Genomic DNA, 20,723 nt, shown 5'->3' with positions numbered 1-20,723 from the left:
GAGGTAGTCGTCGACATATATAAAGCACTTTGTAACATTAGTTCTTGAATCTGCGTGTGCAGTGTCTTACCTCGTACGACCGAGATCGTGTGAGACCAGGGGTTCCAGGCTCAAATGCCAAAAAATAGCCATTACATTCGAAAAACTAGCCACAATAGCAAACTTGGCTCAATGGTAGTAACAATAGCCAAAAGTAGCCAGGCTTGTGTAAAAAAGAACAGCGATATTTTTGTTTAAATTACTATACGCAAGAAGCGTTCGGTGAAAACACAAATAAGTACAGCAAGAGCGTATAAAATACTAATTGCTGAGATTAAATCATAAATTGTGGACTCTATCAATAATTCAGGTGATGATTACGATGTTTCTTGGGCTGTTGCAGAATTCCCACTCTCATCATGCCTCCTGCGTCAATTTTATCAAAAGGAGTATACAATATCACAAATCCTAGAATTGAAGCCTAAATTGCAGCCGCATTCGCAATCGTTTTCCGCATGATACCGATGTCACTGCAGGTGATATTCCGGAGCAACAGTGTGTACCTAATGCCAAAAAAAAATAAGAATGACTGTTCGTTACATATCTTATTCCTAATATCCATAAGTGCAGAGCGTCCTGGAAGCAGAGCGCTTTCTGTTGTGCTGTTCACGTTCAACACAGCCTGGTCAGCGCCTCCTCTATTTTTCTGTGCCTGGGCGAAGGAGAGGAGCGCAATGGGAACCGGCCGTCGGCGTTAGTGCGGCTTTTAGCCGCTAGGCGCCACCACCGTAGTAGACCAACCGTCGCGTCGTCGCTCGCGGAAACGAATGCCGTTGCTGCATTCGAAGCTGCTATATGGTTCAGTTTTCGGCAGTATTCGCGCTGTTGAAAGTATAACGAAAACTTGTAAACGGTAATCATGAAGCGTTTGTCGTTCTGGGCACCTAGCCCATTTCTAAGGCATGTGTCGTTCGCGGCTATTTGATCGAGACGCTCACGCGTCGTCTGCTAGAGAGCGCATGCCAGTGATGCGCGGAAGATTGTTTTGTCACCATTCCGTTCGCGCTTAAGTGATAGTCAGTTTATGACTGTCTGAAAGCGGATTTTTGAAAGCAGCATTTGCCAGGAGCTAGTACTGAAAGCTTGGGCGCTTAAAGTTTTCCGATGCGTGCTACCACCTGCTGGTGCAGCACACTATACGCAAGCTTGGAGTTCATGCGCAAAATAGCACGAAATCTCGCTAGCACTGCTTCCAGAGCTATACGTGATCACCCGTTCTCTTCCCAAAGCTTTTGAGAATTACATTTCTTGCCACTGAGAGAAAGCAACAGTTGGTGCCAGAAAATGAAGAACTATGCCAAGTGATTCCCCTATTTCAGAGCATAAACCAGTTAAATCGTGGTGATACGAAAAACAAACAAAATTCAGCTGCATACGCCGCGCGCTTCCTGCAACGCTGGCCGATGTGTGAACAGACGCTGTTGTTCAAGTCTAAAGTCGTAGTGCCGACTCTCAACTTGAGCGAATGTGATAGGCGTGAAAAATGCGCCCTCTTGTCAGTTGCTTAAGTTCATCTTTGTTTTTGTCGACGGACTGTTGTAGCCTCAGTATCTGGCTCCTCAGCTCTCTTTCTTTCCTCTTCCATTTGGCATTTTCGGTAGTGAGCAAAGCGGAGGCCGAATGGCTGTCGGCCTGGACACTTTTGTTGCATGAGGCAGCCTGCCTAGCCTTGTGCACGCATTCATTGTGATACTGTGCATAATGATTATCGGTTGTTTCGCCGGTATAGCGCATGTGGTGTCCATGGGCTCCGTTTCTTAAGCTTCGGGACCTAATGTCAGCGTTGCGCGCACATGGCGGCGATCGCGAGGCAGTGTTGATACTGGTACTACATGCATTCGCTGACTGTTCGGACGCAACACGGTCACGTTTAGGGATACTTGCCATGCTTGGGCTGCAAGTGTGTTACCTTGGGCTGCAAGTGTGAAGGGTAGTCTGCAAAGAGTGACGTTACTGCATCCTTCTTAAGCCGCCGCTTCTTATATTCTATGAAATCTTCGCGTCGTGAACGACGGCTGCATATTCTAGTGTAGTTTGAACATGTATTAGGAGACCAATGATCCCGCCTAATTACTGCAAGCCACCTCTACCGAACACCAGCGGCAGCTGGAATTTCACGGAACGACAGCCGAACAGTGTATTAAGGCCTTAGATGCCTCATCAAACGTGAAAATTGACCGTCGGCGGCGTCAGCACGAGTGATGCAAAAAATAATTACGTGATGACGTCACAGATAACAAAACTTTGTGACATCATCGTGACGTCACATCACGTGACGTCGTCATATTCCATCTTTGCTGGGTCAAAATGGGCCGATCACGGAGGCAGTGCAGAACGATTTGAGGTGCAGAAACCTTGCCGTGCCTCCGATCCGTGAGGCTGCAAGAAAACCACGTCAGGTGCAGAAAAATCTCGGAGGGAGTTAGGGGATGTTCAATACATTGACTGGGAAGAAAAAAGAAAGCAGATGGCTTTCTCATTTCAGTCGTCTTAGGTTAATGCATAAAGAACCCTGTGAGTTTTTTTCTTCTTTATGAATTAAGGGGAAATAAAAAAAGAAAATCGTGATTTCTTTCCGTTCCATTTAGAGGGTGAAACACAACAGTAACGACATACAAAGGCATGTGAGTGACGTGGCTGCAGTAGCCTGAAATAGAAAAAAAACGCGAATGCTGTCAAACTCGAACGAAGCATCTAACCGGCAGCACGGCCTGGGAATACGTACAGTGGGGATGGAAAGAAACCCAAACATGCGGCACCTACATTCCTTGCTGCTTCGCATTTATTTTCAAGTGGTTGTAGCCTGGGTGATTGACGAAAAGACGGAGTCCTTCGTGATACAATCAAAGACCATCTAGCGTCTTTTTATTGCCACCACAGTCAGAGCGTGATGAAAACAGCGCGCCCCTATCTTCGCGTTTCTTTCCATCCCCTGTACCTGTGAAAGCCTGCGAGAAGCACGAATGCAATTAAATTCGGATGCAAACACGAATTCGTGAGCTTCGTAATACGCGCGGCCGCTCAGCGCCAGCATCCCGCAGTCTACTCGCACAGCGCCACCACGTGGCTGCAGCGAGCGGAGGCGGCGCGCGCACTCGACGGCCCGAGGAGAGCGTTCGCCCAGACACTGAAAAAATAGAGGAGGCGCTGGCCTGGTGTATAAAATCACACCCAATGCAAGAGGTTTCCACCGAAATTATTCCAAATTCAAGGCGTAACAGATAAAAGTAGCTTAGTATACATCGTGAAAGCGCCAAATCCACTTTTGCGAGCAGGAAACACGCTTTAGCTGTCACGTCTCGACAACGCATGCTCGAACGCCATTGGCTGCGACAGTATATTCATATTATGTTTCAAATCGAGGGGACAAGAAACTAGCCAATGGCCAAGTAGCCAAAGCGCAGTCAAGGCATGTTTTCTGTCGCCACTGGCATAAGAAAGACCCAAATTGGTGCAAATGAAGCAACCCTGCCTGAGACTTCGGCGGCCAAGCATCATGCGATGCTTGTACCGTCGAATTGATTGAATACCGTGCTGTTGTATTCGACGTACGACGAACCTAGGCCCATTTCAACATGTTTCAGGAAGTTTGCTACCCACATTGATTTTGAAATCTCGTGTTTCCTAATACACCGATAGAACCTGCAGCAGCTCTGAGGATCGGCTTTGGTGAGATGTCAGTAAATATATTTTACGTCTATCGAAACATTGACGTACACGACGTTGTTTCGAGGAAATGCAAAACACTCCTCGAGTTCCTCATCAGAAAAGGATCGTCGATGGCAAGAGTGCCAATCACGTCATGCGTACAAATATGTCGAACACGAAGTAGGCATTGTACACATGTGGACGGCATATGTGGGGCAATCGGGAATGCCTCAATGAGCGGCTCAAAGAGCATGGCTACGTATGCCAGCAAATACAATATGAGGCAATCTATCGATTGCCTCATATTGTATTTATCAAGAAGATCAATCTATCAAGAGGAACAAAGAGAAAGAAAGAGAGAAAGGGAAGAATATTGGACCTTTCCTTTATAATGATATGGCCAAATAAGGCACTTGTTGCTTACATTGGCCAATGTACACACTTGATAGCACACTGTACTTAACAAGTTCTAATAATTGGTGCTAATAATAAGGACAGTTGTATTAGTGTACCCAAATGAGTACAGAACGGTCTGTAGAAAAGCCGCCATTTCAGCTTTCGCTGTGACTGTGCTGAGTATTCCGCACCGGCGTGGCATTTTGTTAACAGCGAACCTCTTTAAGCTCGCCGCAATTTGTCCATCGTCATGAACCAACAGGCACTCTCTGCATGCTCTTATTCTTCTTCGTTCTCTTCTGCCTCGCTCCCAGAAGAATTACGCCGATTTCTCCGGCGTGGCCTGTAATAACCATGATGGGTCTGTGAACGAGTACAGTGAGACAGAACCAAAGAGAGAGGGAGACACAATGAAATAGACAGAATAACAGAGAAACAGAGAAATTGTTGCCAAAAGAAATTCTTGACGAGGCGGTATTCCAAAGCGACTTCCATCGATCCGAAGTCAAGCGTCCTAATCACTGGTATATCGAAGCGTGCTAGCAGAGCATAGGACAGCCTTTTATAATATAGTGTAGCAAGTGAGTAGGACAGGAAAGTGAGCTTGAGGAGGAGAGATGTGATGGTGAGAAGGAAGGAAGAAAGGTGTAGAGTGTAAAGCATAGCATAGAAGGAATAAGCGAGCGAAAAACAGAGAGAAATAAATGCAAAAACGTTATCAAATTGCGGTATTGGGATAGTTGGTCTTGCATGATTAAAAAATTGCGGTAGAGTTTCAGGGACAGAAGAGTGAGGGACGGCACACATTACAAAGCCGACACGGCAGGCGCAAACGATCAAATGGATTTACTGTAAAAACGTGAAGAAAAAAGAAGTCCAGGGAGGCGAAGTGTAAATTTTTACGGGGGTGAGGGGTACTGGGTACGACAATCATGCCGAACCCTCCTTCGATGCTGCACCACCGTTGATGACGGGACATGACGATGACTCATAAAGTTCTTCTCCGAGTTGACTGGCTTCAATGCTATATGTTTCTTCTAATAAAGTGAACTGCTGCTGGGGTCCGCATATTCGAGTTAAACTGACGCTGTGCTGTGCTGGTTCAATATCTGGAAGGCATGGCACAATTCGTTGTTAGATGTATTCTTATATTTTGCCAAAACTGAAGTTTTTTTTTCCAGCACTGGGCTACACCCACACTCCCTGCTCTGCATCGAAACATTGCCTGAGACTGTCGTCTGCTGCCATAGGTTGCGATGCTGTTTGAGCCGTTGCTCTATGAGCCTTACGTAGCGATGCTCTTTGAGCCTTGCGAAATGTCAGAGGGATAGTGCATTACCTGCATCACATTCAACATATATTTTCGCATGACGTGTTCGCCATTCGTGTTACTTCGCATCCTAGTAAACGTTTCTGCACAATACCTTCACGTTGACTATAGCAGAAAACAACGTTCAGGTTCTGCCTGGCTCCTGTCTTCCATTTATGAGATGTGTTGTGAACTTATGGGACCACTACCGTCTTTCTGTTATGCCTCGTGCTGCCTGTGCTTTCCTTTTTCTTCACCACTTATAACATCGTATTTACGACTGATGCCAGCACGCTGTCGGGGTCGCCGCATTCTTGTAGGCTCTGTACCATCAGGTTAACGCTTTCACCACATGTGTACACAATATCTTGCGGTCGGTTGATTCATGCATGTGTTTGTGATCGCCCTCCTAAATGAGGTTTGTGTGTGCAGAATCAAAGCGAAGTATGCCTCGTCTCTCCCCTCGTTGAGTAAATATATCACACGTGACTGTCTGCTTGTTTTATCATGTATTGTAGTGTATTTTCGGTGGACACTTCGTGGGTGAGTTCCAAACCCTCGTGGGCTTCCTCAAACATCCTGACAACTTTTGCTACTTGTGGTTAGTCCAAACGCACGAGGTAGTCGTCGACATATATAAAGCACTTCACAGAGTCGGTTCCTGAAACTGCGTATGAAGTGTCCCATCTCCTACGAACAAGATCATGTCAGACCACCGTTGCCAGGTTGAAATGGCAAAAAATAGCCATTAAATTGTAAAAATTTGCCGCAATAGCCAACTTAGCTCAAGGGCAGTAAATGTAGCCAAAAGTAGCCCCGCGTGTGTGAAAAGAACAGCGACATTTTTGTTTATATGACTATACACAAGAAGCTTCTGGTGAAAACATAAATAAGTACAGCAATAACCTATAAAAATACTACTTGCTGAGAATAAAACATATGTTGTTGACCTTATCAATTTTTCCCTGAACATTACGATGTTTCTTGCACTGTTGCAGAAATCACACTCTCCTCATGCGTCCTGCTTCAATTTTATTAAAAGGAGTATACCATATCACAGTTGCTGGAATTGAAGCCTAAATTGCAGCCGCCTTCGCAATAGTTTCCGGCATGATAACGATGTCAGGACAGTTGGTATTCCCGAGCCTCTGTGCCTGCCTAATGCTAAAAAATGACAGTGCGTTACATATCTTATTTTTAATATTGGTAAGTGCAGAGCGTCCTGGAAGAAGGGCGCTTTTTGTTGTGCTGTTCACTTTCAACACAGTTTAAAACCGCGTTCAGCAATAAGCCTGGTCTATAAAATGACGCCCCATGCAAGAGGTTTCCACCGCAATTAAGCCAAATTCAAGCCGTAAGAGCTAGAAGTAATTTCGTATATGAAATGAAAGTGCCACATCCACTTCTGGGAGCAGGAAACACCATTTAGCCGTCACGTCTCGACAGCGCATCCTCGAACGCCATTGGCTGCGACAGTATATTCATATTATGCTTCAAATCGAGGGGACAAGAAACTAGCCAGTGGCCAAGTAGCCAAAGCGCAGCCAAGGCATGTTTTCTGTCGGCACTGGCATAAGAAATACCCAAATTGGTACAAATGAAGCAACCCTGGCAACCCTGCCTGAGAGTTCGGCGGCCAAGCATCATGCGATGATTGTACCGTCGAATTGATTGAATACCGTGCTATTGTATTCGACGTACGGCGAACCTAGGCCCATTTCAACATGTTTCAGGAAGTTTGCTACCCACGTTGATTTTGAAATCTCGTGTATCCAAATACACCGACAGAACCTGCAGCAGCTCTGAGGATCGGCTTTGGTGGGATGTCAGTAAATATCTTTTACGTCTATCGAAACATTGACGTGCACAACGTTGTTTCGCGGAAATCCAAAACACTCCTCGAGTTCCTCATCAGAAAAGGATCATCGATGGCGAGAGTGCCAATCACGTCATGCGTGCAAATATGTCAAACACAAAGTAGGCATTGTGCACATGTGGACGGCATATGTGGGGCAATAGGGAATGCCTCAATGAGCGGCTCAAAGAGCATGGCTACGTATGCCAGCAAATACAATATGAGGCAATCTAACAATGCGCTACAGGGAGCTTGGGTCAGGCCCGTAGCCAGGGCGAAGGGGGGGGGGGCGCCCGAGCCCCCCTCCCCCCGAAATGTTGGCGATGTCTGTGTTTTTACCGAAAATAAATAACGAACATGGGCGTTTTACTCAAATAGTCGATTTTCAACTAGTGGGCACCCCCCCCCCAAAAAAAAAAAAATATTCCTGGCTACGGGCCTGGCGTGCGTGTAGCCCTATGTTTGAAAAAAAGTTAAGTTTTGGAAACATCAAAGGATAAGACTACACGCGAAATATGGGGAGCCTTCCACATATCAAACCAGCATAGCACATGCGTCAGTTCAAGCTGTATTCTGCTGATCACGCCAGAAATTATCAGAAACATGTAGCCATGAAGCCAGACAACTCTGAAAAGAAGTTTATCAGTCATCGCCATATCCCCTCATTACCCGTCACGTAGCACCAGAGGACAGTTCGGCAATCTTGTAGTGCCCTTCCCCACTGTAAACTGTTATACTTCGCTTTCCTCCAATTTTGTTGGTTCACCTTTCAAATGCCAAGCATTTCTTAGCGAACCTTTCGCACTTTGAGCGTTTCTATCTACATATCTATCTATCTATCTATCTATCTATCTATCTATCTATCTATCTATCTATCTATCTATCTATCTATCTATCTATCTATCTATCTGCCAACGTCTGGGTGCTCTCATGGTCGCCTCCTTAACTTGGTGACGACTAAAATTGGCATGGTCGGGTAAGAGGATTTGACGAATGTGAGTGTTGGATCTTCACATGAATAACGTCGAAATACTGTCGCGTACGTCACCAAACCCTTCCCTCCAGACACGTGTGGCACACCCGTTTACCGCGGGCTGTAGTGTAGGGTATGCACCAAAGGTGATTGACAGTTTATATCTACCCAGTAACGGTGAGAAAAGACATTGGTAATTGAAGTGCGAGAGCGTTAATACCGACATCGGCAGCGTTGACCCGACGAATGAAAATAATAGAAATGAGGATTCGAGCAGGAATCGATCCCGGGCATTTTGCGTGGAAATCGGATATTCTAACACAGAGCCATGCCAGGGTTATGAACTGGTTTGGACAAACAACCTATGCAGTCGCAATGTTGGTGCAACGTCAATTGTGGTTTTGGTGCTGGCTACCTAACGTTACAAGAAAGCAATAAACACTACATATGTACTTCTACGATACAGGCGACATGTCACATTATCGTCTTTGGTTCCAGTGGGCTCCGCTTTTATAGGAGCCTAATAAACACTAAATTTATACTCCTACGATTCAGCAAGCTATATGAAGCATTGCTTAAACCCGGAGGGATATATTAACGAACGTTTCATTTGATATTCACACGATTGCACCACAGAGTGTCTCAGTTTCGATAATACTGACGTATGTACTAAAGGTTGCCATAAGTTTTCCTTTCAACACCGGTGTTGTCGACGTGCGTGGTAAGCCCACGATGTACGCACAGCTACTAAGGTTACAAAGACACGTCGATGCATCTTCTAACGCTTGGCTCAGCATATAATTACTCGCTGATTGCTTCGCATCAACCCGATTGCCACAACGCGTGGGATCTGCCGGATTTTTTCAATACTCGCGGTTGGTAGTCCGCGCTTGTCGTGTGCATTTCGTAACGTGTTCCCTGTCTAAATTCTTTTTCCCTGCCGCAGGGGCGCTGTTGTTTAGGTAATGCAGAAACAGAAAACGGGAGAATCAAAGAGAGGAAAGCAATACAGGATACATAGCGAGATGAAAGGATTGAACAAAGGTGGAAGCACGAGATAAATAGAGAGAAAGAAATGGATGAAAGATGAATAACTGTAGAAAGAAGAACAAAGAGAAATAAAGAGAGAAAGGGAAGAATATTGGACCTTTCCTCTAGAATGATATGGTCAAATGATGCGTCTTGTTTGCTTTACAGTGGCCAGTGTACACACTTGATAGCACACTGTCCTTAAGAAGATCTAATAATAGGTGCTAATAATAAGGACAGTTGTATTAGTGTACCCAAATGAGTACAGAACGGTCTGTAGAAAAGCCGCTATTTCAGCTTTCGCTGTGGCTGTGCTGAGTATTCCGCACCGGCGTGGCACTTTGTTAACAGCGAACCTCTTTCAGCTCACGGCAATTTGTCCATCGTCATAAACCAACACGCACTCTCTGCATCCTCTTATTCTTCTTCGTTCTCTTCTGCCTCGCTCCCAGAAGGATTACGCCGATTTCTTCGGTGTGGCCTGTAATAACCAGGATGGGTCAGTGAACGAGTACAGTGAGACAGAACCAAAGAGAGAGGGAGACACAAGGAAATAGACAGAATAACAGAGAAACAGAGAAATTGTTGCCAAAAAAAATTCTTGACGAGGCGGTATTCCAAACCGACCTCCCTCAATCCGAAGTCAAGCGTCCTAATCACTGGTATATCCAAGCATGCTAGCAGAGCATAAGACAGACAGCCTTTTATAATATTGTGTAGCAAGTGGGTAGGAAAGGAAAGTGAGCTTGAGGAGGAGAGATGTGATGGTGAGAAGGAAGGAAGAAAGGTGTAGAGTGTAAAGCCTAGTATAGAAGGAATAAGCGAGCGAAAAACACAGAGAAATAAATGCAAAAACGTTATCAAATTGCGGTATTCGGATAGTTGGTCTTGCATGATTAAAAAAATTGCGCTACAGTTTCAGGGACGAAAAAGTGAGGGACGACCCACATTACAAAGCCCCCAAGACAGGCGCAAACGATCAACTGGATTTACTGGAAAAACGTGAAAATAAAGAAGTCCAGGGAGACGAAGTGTAAATGTTTACGGGGGAGAGGGGTACTTGGTACTACAATTATGCCGAACTGTCCTTCGATGCTGCACCACCGTTGATGACGGGACATGACGATGACTCATAAAGTTCTTTTCCGAGTTGGCTGCCTTCATTGCTACATGTTTCTTCTACTAAAGTCAACTTCTGCTGGGGTCTGCATAATCGAGTTAAACTGACGCTGTGCTGTGCTGGTTCAATATCTGGAAGGCATGCCAGAATTCGCTGTTAGATGTATTCCTATATTTTGCCAAAACTTAAGTTTTTTTTCCAGCATTGGCCTACACCCACACTCGCTGCCCTGCATCGAAACATTGCCTGAGACTGTCGCCTGCTGCCATAGATAGCGATGCTGTTTGAGCCGTTGCTCTTTGAGCCATACGTAGCGATGCTCTTTGAGCCTTGCGAAATGTCAGAGGGATAGTGCATTACCTGCATCACATTCAACATATATTTTCGCATGACGTGTTCGCCATTCGTGTTACTTCGCATCCTGGTAAACGTTTCTGCACAATACTTTCACGTTGACTATAGCAGAAAACAACGTTCAGGTTCTGCCTGGCTTCAATCTTCAATTTATGAGATGTGTTGTGAACTTATGGGACCACTACCGTCTTTCTGTTATGCCTCGTGCTGCCTGTGCTTTCCTTTCTCTTCACCACTTATAACATCGTTTTTAGGACTGATGCCAGCACGCTGTCGGGGTCGCCGCTTTCTTGTAGGCGCTGTACCTTGAGGTTAACGCTTTCACCACATGCGTACAAGTAACAAGCATAGTCTGTAAAATATTAGAGCACGTCTTGTGCAGTAACATAATGACACACATAACCAATCAAAACCTTCTTAATCCAAAACAGCACGGTTTCAGACAAGAGCTTTGCTGTACAACTCAATTAACAGAATTCGTTCACAAAGTTTGTGGTGCACTGAATGATTGCTGCTGTGTTGACTCAGTATTTGTACACTTGAGGAAAGCGTTTGACCTTGTAGATCACAAGTTGCTTGTATGTAAGCTACGTTGGTTTAATATCAATGAATAGATAATTAGGTGGATACAGGAATGCTTGTCCTTACGTTTTCAGTATGTGGTGGTAAATGGCGCAGAATCTGGTGGGGCTCGCGTAACATCTGGCGTCCCTCAGGGCTCAGTGTTGGGCCCATTGCTCTTTTTAATATTCATAAATGACCTTCCCGACACCATCGCTTCTTCCGTGAGATTGTTTGCTGATGATCTACTATTATATAGGGAAATTACAAGCTTCGCTGATACCGTTATCTTACAAAATGATTTAACTGAAATAGAAAACTGGTGTGGTAAATCGCAAATGCAAATAAGCTTACAAAAAACTGTCCACATGCGTTTCACAAAGAAACGTATGTCCCCGGCAGCTTATACTCTATCTGGTTCTCCGTTGCAGACTGTTTCCGAATATAAGTACTTGGGGATAATCCTCACACCATCCATGTGTTGACACAGGCACGTCGATTTCATTACAGGAAAGGCATGCAGGGTGTTGGGATTCCTACGGCGTAACACGAAGCTGTGTCCTCAGCAGGCCCGCGATCTTCTCTACAAGAGCTACGTGAGACCAACTTTAGAGTATGGATGCACTGTATGGGACCCTCCCACGAGTGCCGATCGCGACAAACTTGAGAGAGTTCAGAACATAGCGGCAAGGTACGTTATCGGTAGCTATGAAAGAAACTTTAGCATTACTGCTACAAAAGAAACATTAAAATGGGAACCTTTAGAAAAAAGAAGGCAAACTTTACGCTTGAAGCTTATTCACAATATATTTTATGGCCACATTGGAATAGACCGCAATCAGTACATTTTTCAGCCGCATTATATATCCAGACGAACAGACCATGAACTCAAAGTTAGAGAATATAGTTGCAAAACTAATCTTTTTAAAAGCACTTTTTTTCCCAGAACAGCTTCAGAATGGAATCGACTGCCTGCTACAACAGTAAGCATATTAGATAGCGAAGCTTTTGTGGCCGCGCTTTGACATCTCGTTCGGTCTTCGGTTTTAGTTGGTTTTCATACAAAGCTTATTTCTTATTACATAGCTTTTCTTTGTTTTTATTTGTACAATGTTATTTTTTTTCTGCATCTAAGAAAGTTTTCTTTTTCTTTTTTACATTGGTGATTTGCATTGACATTCATATATGCTAGTGTTGCTTCTTATTGCTCATGATTGTGCGTGTGTTTTTTGTTCTTGCCTACCAATGTTGTTGTAATGTAATACGTGTTTTTCATCAACCTTGCTGTAACTGACTGTTTATTGTGGACTACCATTGGGTGTTCAAACTGCTATGTATAACCCCCCCCCCCCCCCACTGTAATGCCTAAATGGCGCTGTGGGTACGAGAGTAAATAAAAAAGATATTTTCCGGTCGGTTGATTCATGCATGCGTTTGTGATCGCCCTCCTAAATAAGTTTTGTGTGTGCAGAATCAATGCGAAGTATGCCTCGTCACTCCTCTCGTTGAGTAAATATATCACACATGACTGTCTTATTGTTTTATGTTCAGGTCCAAGTATTGTAGTGTATTTTCGGTGGACACTTCATGGGTGAGTTCCAAACCCTCGTGGGCTTCCTCAAACATCTTGACAACTTTTGCTACTTGTGGTTAGTCCAAACACACGAGGTAGTCGTCGACATATATGAAGCACTTCACAGAGGCGGTTCCTGAAACTGCTTATGAAGTGTCCCATCTCCTACGACCAAGATCATGTCAGACCACCGTTGCCAGGCTGAAATGGCAAAAAATAGCCAATAAATTGTAAAAATTAGCCGCAATAGCCAACTTAGCTCAAGGGCAGTAAATGTAGCCAAAAGTAGCCACGCGCGTGCGAAAAGAACAGCGACATTTTTGTTTATGTGACTATACACAAGAAGCTTTTGGTGAAAACATAAATAAGTACAGCAATAACCTATAAAAATACTACTTGCTGAGAATAAAACATACGTTGTTGACTTTATCAATTTTTCCCAGAACATTACGAACTTTCTTGCACTATTGCAGAAATCACACTCTCCTCATGCGTCCTGCTTTAATTTTATTAAAAGGAGTATACCATATCACAGTTCCTGGAATTGAAGCCTGAATTGCAGCCGCCTTCGCAATCGTTTCCCGCATGATAACAATGTCAGAACAGTTGGTATTGCCGAGCCTCTGTGCCTGCCTAATGCTAAAAAATTGACAGTGCGTTACATATCTTATTTCTGATATTGGTAAGTGCGGAGTGTCCTGAAAGCACAGCGCTTTTTACAGCGAAAGCAGTTATGAGATCATTTCGCCGGCCGTTTTTGGCGCCGTAGTTGTTCGCCGCAGCCGCCGCCACCGCCGCCGGTGTCCGTAACCAGCATCGCTCGAAATAAAAAAAAAAACGAAATAAGAAAAAACTTCCAGGATGGAACGAGGTTCGAACCTGGACCCTCTGCGTGCGAGCCCAGTATTCGACCTCTAAGCCATGCTGGTGCTTGAAACTGCTTTGCAAAAAAGTCCTATACAGGCTTCATGTCGGGAAGGAACCACATTACCATATGCAATACAGCGTAGTAGAAGAGTAAAATAAGCACCAAGCGTCGCACAACGCGAATTCTGTAACCAGGCGTCACACAATGCAAATTGCGCAACGAGTAGGTTGTTGAATTCCAACCCATTACAAAGGGCTCTGCCATAATTCTTCATCGTCATCAGGCAGTGCATCAACAAAGTGCGCATAATGCCTTACATGCAGCAAGATGGCAAGTTGGGCCAGTTGGATTACGTTCATAATTGAAAATTTTGTTGAAGCGCACTAAATGCGTTTAGCACTAAATGCGTTTAGCAGGTACCATTGCTCTCCGTTGAATGACGAAAAATGGCACAGTGCCTGCTGCCCTACATCTAAAAAATTACAATGATTTATAGCGTAGTGGGTTCCTCGCAAGTGCACTTGTATTGGTTGCCAAGGAAGCCCATAAGCGCATGATCTACTTCCTCGGGGTCTCAGTAAAATCACAATGATTTATAGCGTAGTGGGTTCCTCGCAAGTGCACTTGTATTGGTTGCCAAGGAAGCCCATAGGCGCATGATCCATTTCCTCGGGGTCTCAGTAAAGTTCTCCGCCCCCCGTCTCTCTCCCACGTCAACGGATATTATACAGCATGACGGGAGAGGGAAATAGCGACCGGGCGTCACCCAATGCAAATTACATAACTGGTGGCCCGTTTAAAGATTCCAACCCATTACAAAGGGCTGCGCCATAATTCTTCGTCGTCATCAGTCGTCGCGTCAACAAAGTGCACATAATGCCTTACAGACGGGTAGCTGGTGCCACGCTTCTCCGCAGAATGACGAATATTGGCTTAGTAGGTGCTTCCCAACTTCACAAAAATTGTGATTTATGGCGTAGTGGGTACCTTTCTAGTGCGCTTGTATTGTAGCCCCAAGAGAGCTTTAACGGGCTCTAGAAACGCCGCTCTTCCGGCTTTCGCTGTGACTGTGCTGCGGGTTCAGCGCAGGCCTGGCGTTTTTTGTTGTGCTGTTCACTTCCAACACAGTTTAAAACCGCGTTCAGCAATAAGCCTGGTCTATAAAATGAAGCCCCATGCAAGAGGTTTCCACCGCCATTAATCCAAATTCAAGCCGTAACAGCTAGAGGTAATTTCGTATATGTAATGAAAGTGCCACATCCACTTCTGGGAGCAGGAAACACCATTTAGCCGTCACGTCTCGACAACGCATCCTCGAACGCCATTAGCTGCGACAGTATATTCATATTATGCTTCAAATCGGGGGGACAAGGAACTAGCCAGTGGCCAAGTAGCCAAAGCGCAGTCAAGGCATGTTTTCTGTCGGCACTGGCATAAGAAATACCCAAATTGGTACAAATGAAGCAACCCTGGCAACCCTGCCTGAGAGTTCGGCGGCCAAGCATCATGCGATGATTGTATCATTGTATCATGCGATGATTGTGGGGCAATCGGGAATGCCTCAATGAGCGGCTCAAAGAGCATGGCTACGTATGCCAGCAAATACAATATGAGGCAATCTATTGACGCGCTACAGGGAGCGTGGGTCAGGCCCGTAGCCAGGGCGGAGGGGGGGCTAGGGCCCGAGCCCCCCCCTTCCCCCGAAATTTTGGCGATGTGTGTTTTTACCAAAAATAAATAACGTAAATGGGTGTTTTACTGAAATAGTCAAGGTTTTCAACTAATGGGCTCCCCCCCCCCCCCCCGAGAAATATTCCTGGCTACGGGCCTGGCGTGCGTGTAGCCCTATGTTTGAAAAAAAGTTCAGTTTTGGAAACATCGAAGGATAAGACTACACACGAAATATGGAGAGCGTTGCACATATCAAACCAGCATAGCACATGGGTCAGTTCAAGCTGTATTCTGCTGATCACGCCAGAAATTATTCAGAAACAACATGTAGCCATGAAGCCAGACAACTCTGAAAAGAAGTTTATCAGTCATCGCCTTATCCCCTCATTACCCGTCACGTTGCACCAGAGCACAGTTCGGCAACATTGTAGCCCCCTTCCCCACTGTAAACTGTTTCACTTCGCTTTCCTCCAATTCTGCAGAGGGCACGGTGGTATTCGCCGAAGCATGTCAGCTAACTTCGCTTGGTTGACCGTGCAGGCTCTGCTGTTTCTACTTTGTCCTGTGGACGGCCCGTGTTTCCTGTCAGCTCGTGGGAACGCACCGTGGAAATTCAGCCCAGGAATCGCATCGCCCACCGCCATCAAAGCAGAAGATGCTACAGCGTACTACCCGTTTGCTGACAGCCCACACACTTGGATTCCTACGCATGTGACGTCACCAACCCCGGCTATAAGGACAGTGGACGATCCTTACCTGCTCAGAGGGCACGGTGGCATTCGTGGAAGCATGTCAGCTAACTGCGCTTGGTTGACCGTGCAGGTCAGTTTCCACAGTTTTTATTCGGGTATTCGTACAAGCTATTATGTTCTAGTGGTGCTGCCGTGCCCTCGGCGATGCTTTTGTATTATCACTGATTGTTGGTCTGCGATGCTCCTTATATTATGCGGTGACATAGAAACTAACCCTGGCCCAAATGATCAAGATATGCTGAAAACTATCCTCTCCGAACTTAAAGATATAAAGTCGGCTGAAAAAAAAACGGGATGACATGCTTTCTAAAATGAACACTAAACTTTCGAAACTTGACGAAGTATTAAAGTTATCGAAAGCAAATGAAGGAAGGATAAAGGCTCTTGAAGAATCCGTCCAGAGTCTGGAAAAGACCATAGCATCACAGGAAAGAAAGCTTCATAATTACGAAGACAGATCACGCAGAAATAATTTGGTCGAATGACTGACGTTCGCAAGCCCCACATAAACATACAGAAAAAGTTTTCCGTCTGCTCTGTCTTAATGCTCAAAGCCTGTGCAATAAAAAGGATCAGTTAGAGCATGCATTGCTCACGTACGATCCCCATGTCACTGTTATCTCGGAAACTTGGCTTCATTCTGACATTCCTGACGGTTTCTTTTCCTCGCCTTCATACACATGTTATCGCAAAGACCGCGCTACACGAGGAGGTGGAATAGCGATTCTTGTTAAAAACACGTTGCCGTCGGTACCGTTACCTCCCATTGACTCGGACCACGAAAGCGTTTTTTTTGTGGAATTAATTTATCAGGAAATCAGATCGTTGTGGCTAGAGTGTACAGGCCGCCTGGTGCTAATCCCAATTTCTTGTTAGATCTGTACGATCACCTAGACAAATACCGGAATCAGAACCTAATTATTGCCGGAGATTTTAATATTCCCAGTATTGATTGGTGTACGTTGACATGTGGCCCCACTGATGTGACCAGTTCAGAAACTTTATTGGACATGATTCTGGCATACAACTTATGCCAAACAGTCCTGCTTCCTACACGTGTAACTGCTACATCCTCTTCGATCTTAGACCTAGTCCTATGCTCCACTGGCCTTGGTGAGTGTACAGCAGAAGTCCACGAGGGCATTTCAGACCATAGCTTAGTCTATCTTACGTGTGTCCTTCGACGTAATCCTCACTCATGCAACCCTAAATCGATAAATGTTAAAAACTACGATGCAGCTGACGACTCCAATATTATGCTCCATTTGGAGGACACCCTTTTTTCTTTATGTGATGATAACGTCAACACATTGTGGACAAAGTTTAAAAGATGCTGCCAGCATTGCATTGATACCTTCGTTCCAGATAAAATTAAAGGGATAGGTCGAGATAACCCGTGGATAACGAGAGAAATTATTCAGTTAAAACGTAGAATAAAACGTTATAGAAAACAAAAATATGACAGGACCCTTATCTCAAGTTTAGCTCTCGATCTACAGCTTAAGTTACAAGAATCAAAAGAGCGCTACTTTACTGTTAAGCTCGGTCGCTTTGTGACGGAAAATCCTGCCAAATTTCGGCAGTTTTTGTCCCAAAACGATTGTCGCAAAATAAATCAAATTTTTTGTGAACGGGAGTGCCCTTACCGATAAAAAAGAAATAGCTGAGTCATTCATGTTTTTTCAAAGTGTTTTTACGAAGCCAAGCTCTCCGATGACACAGTCGCTTTCCGAAGAATTCTACGATAACGAAAATATTAACACAGCTAGTATATCTACTGAAGGCGTGACTGAGCTTCTCCTTCGCTTAGACATTAAGAAGTCACCAGGACCGGATAATATTCCAAACGCCTTTCTTAAAAGATATGCAGTACAAGTGGCTCCCCTTTTAGCAACAATTTTCCAGAAGTCTATCGATACGGCCACGTTACCCGACGACTGGCGTGTCGCAAAAGTAATTCCTGTTTTTAAAAAGGATTCCCCATTACAGATAGATAACTATCGTCCTATATCCCTAACTTCTTCTTCCTGTAAAATGCTTGAGCATATATTAGCAAAATACATAAATGATTTTTAGCGCAGAAACACGTAATAACTGATGCACAACACGGCTTCTGACATGGCTACTCCACTGTAACTCAATTAGTCACAACAGTTCATGAATTTACCAAAGTTCTTGACAAAGGTGGTCAGATTGATTTAATACTATTAGACTTTTCCAAGGCATTTGACAGGGTAGTGCATTCAAAGTTAATATAAAAAATGAGAGCAATTGGTTTACCCTTGCACATTATTCACTGGGTTAAAACATACCTATCAAATCGAAAACAATATGTAAACATTGACGGATCCAGTTCGCGGCTCTTAGATGTGTACTCAGGTGTTCCACAGGGGTCCGTCTTGGGACCACTCCTCTTTAACATTTATATTAACGACATTCAAGATGTAGCGGACTCGTCTGTTTGTTTGAAACTATTCGCAGATGACTGCGTCATATTTACGTCTGTAAATTCTGTATCTGACCAGATCACCCTGAATGGCACTTTACATAAATTGGCAGAATGGTGCAATAAATGAGAAATGGTAATTTACCTGCAGAAAACTGTGCACATGAGCATCACTAACAAATGCAACAAACTTCCTTTTACGTATCATATAGAAAATACCCCCCTTGAAGAAGTTCAGGCATGCAAATATATAGGAATAAGATTAACTTCCACTCTTAACCGGTCGACCCATATAAATAACAAAACCTCCACAGCCCGAAAAAAATTAGGCCTTCTGAACCATAAGTTGGGCGAATCCCCTCCTTCCCTCAGATTGATGACATACAAAACAATGATTAGACCTTCCTTGGAATACGCCAGTGCTGTTTGGGATCCTTGCACCCATGAAAACATAGAAAAACTCGAAAAAATTCAAAGATTAGCTGTCCGCTATGTTTACAAACGTTTCAGACGTCTTGATTCACCTTCGGCTATGTTACAGTTAGCAGAATTACAGCCACTATCTGAAAGGAGAAAAGAGGCACGTTTGAAGTTTTTGGCTTCTGTTTACTTTGGTAAGCTTGGAATAAAAACTGACGGTTACTTGAAGAAGCACATCGGTCGAGCCTCACGACACAAGCATACTCATTACATCGAGCCTGTATTCGCAAGAACTAACTTGTATAAATATTCATTCTTCCCGCGAACAATCACAGAGTGGAATTCATTACCATCCACATCACCCATGCTACGTAGTAATGTTTGATTTTTTCCCTTTTGTGTGTCTCTTTATGTACACCCTCTCCTGCTTGGACTACTGTCTGCAGTATTGTACAAAATAAAAAATAAAATAAATAATTCTGTTTGTTCACCTTACAAATGCAAAGCATTTCTTAGCAAACCTTTCGCACTTTGAGCGTTTCTATCTATCTATCTATCTATCTATCTATCTATCTATCTATCTATCTATCTATCTATCTATCTATCTATCTATCTATCTATCTATCTATCTATCTATCTATCTATCTATCTATCTATCTATCTGCCAAAATGTGGGTGCTCTCATGGTCGCCTCCTTAACGTGGTGACGACGAAAATTGGCATGGTAGTGGAAGAGGATTTCACGAATGTGAGTGTTGGATCATGAGATGAATAACGTCGACATACTGTCGCGTACGTCACCAAACCCTTTCCTCCAGACACGTGTGGCACATACCCGTTTACGGGGGGCTGCAGTGTAGGGTATGCGCCAAAGGGGATTGACAGTTTATATCTACCCAGGAACGGTGAGAAAAGAAATTCGTAATTCAAGTGCGAGAGCGTTATTACCGACATCGGCAGCATTGACCGGACAATTGGAAATAACAGAAATGAGGATTCGAGCAGGAATCGATCCCGGGCATTTTGCGTGGAAATCGGATATTCTAACACAGAGCCATGCCAGGGTTATGAACTGGTTTGGACAAACAACCTATGCAGTCGCACTGTTGGTGCAATGTTAACTGTGGTTTTGGAGCTGGCTACCTAACGTTACAGGAAAGCAATAAACACTACATATGTGCTTCTGCGATACAGGCGTCATGTCACATTACCATCTTTGGTTCGAGTGGGCTCCGCTTTTATAGGAGCCTAATAAACACTAATTTTATACTCCTATGATTCAGCAAGCTATATGAAGCATTGCTTAAACCCGGAGGGATATATTAACGAACGTTTCATTTGATATTCACACGACTGCACCACAGAGTGTCTCAGTTTCGATAATACTGACGTATGTACTAAATGGTACCATAGGTTTTCCTTTCAACACCGGTGTTGTCGACGTGCGTGGTAAGCCCACGATGTACGCAGAGCTACTAAGGTTACAAAGACACGTCGATGCACCTTCTAACGCTTGGCTCAGCATATAATTACTCGCTGATTGCTTCGCATCAACCCGATTCCCACAACGCGTGGGATCTGCCGGATTTTTTCAATACTCGCGGTTGGTAGTCCGCGCTTGTCGTGTGCATTTCGTAACGTGTTCCCCGTCTAAATTCTTTTTCCCTGCCGCAGAGGCGCTGTTGTTTAGGTAATGCAGAAACAGAAAA

The sequence above is a fragment of the Rhipicephalus sanguineus genome, chromosome 6 (genome assembly GCF_013339695.2).
Source record: "Rhipicephalus sanguineus isolate Rsan-2018 chromosome 6, BIME_Rsan_1.4, whole genome shotgun sequence".
Lineage (NCBI taxonomy): Eukaryota > Metazoa > Arthropoda > Arachnida > Ixodida > Ixodidae > Rhipicephalus > Rhipicephalus sanguineus.
This window is presented reverse-complemented; position numbering follows the sequence as displayed.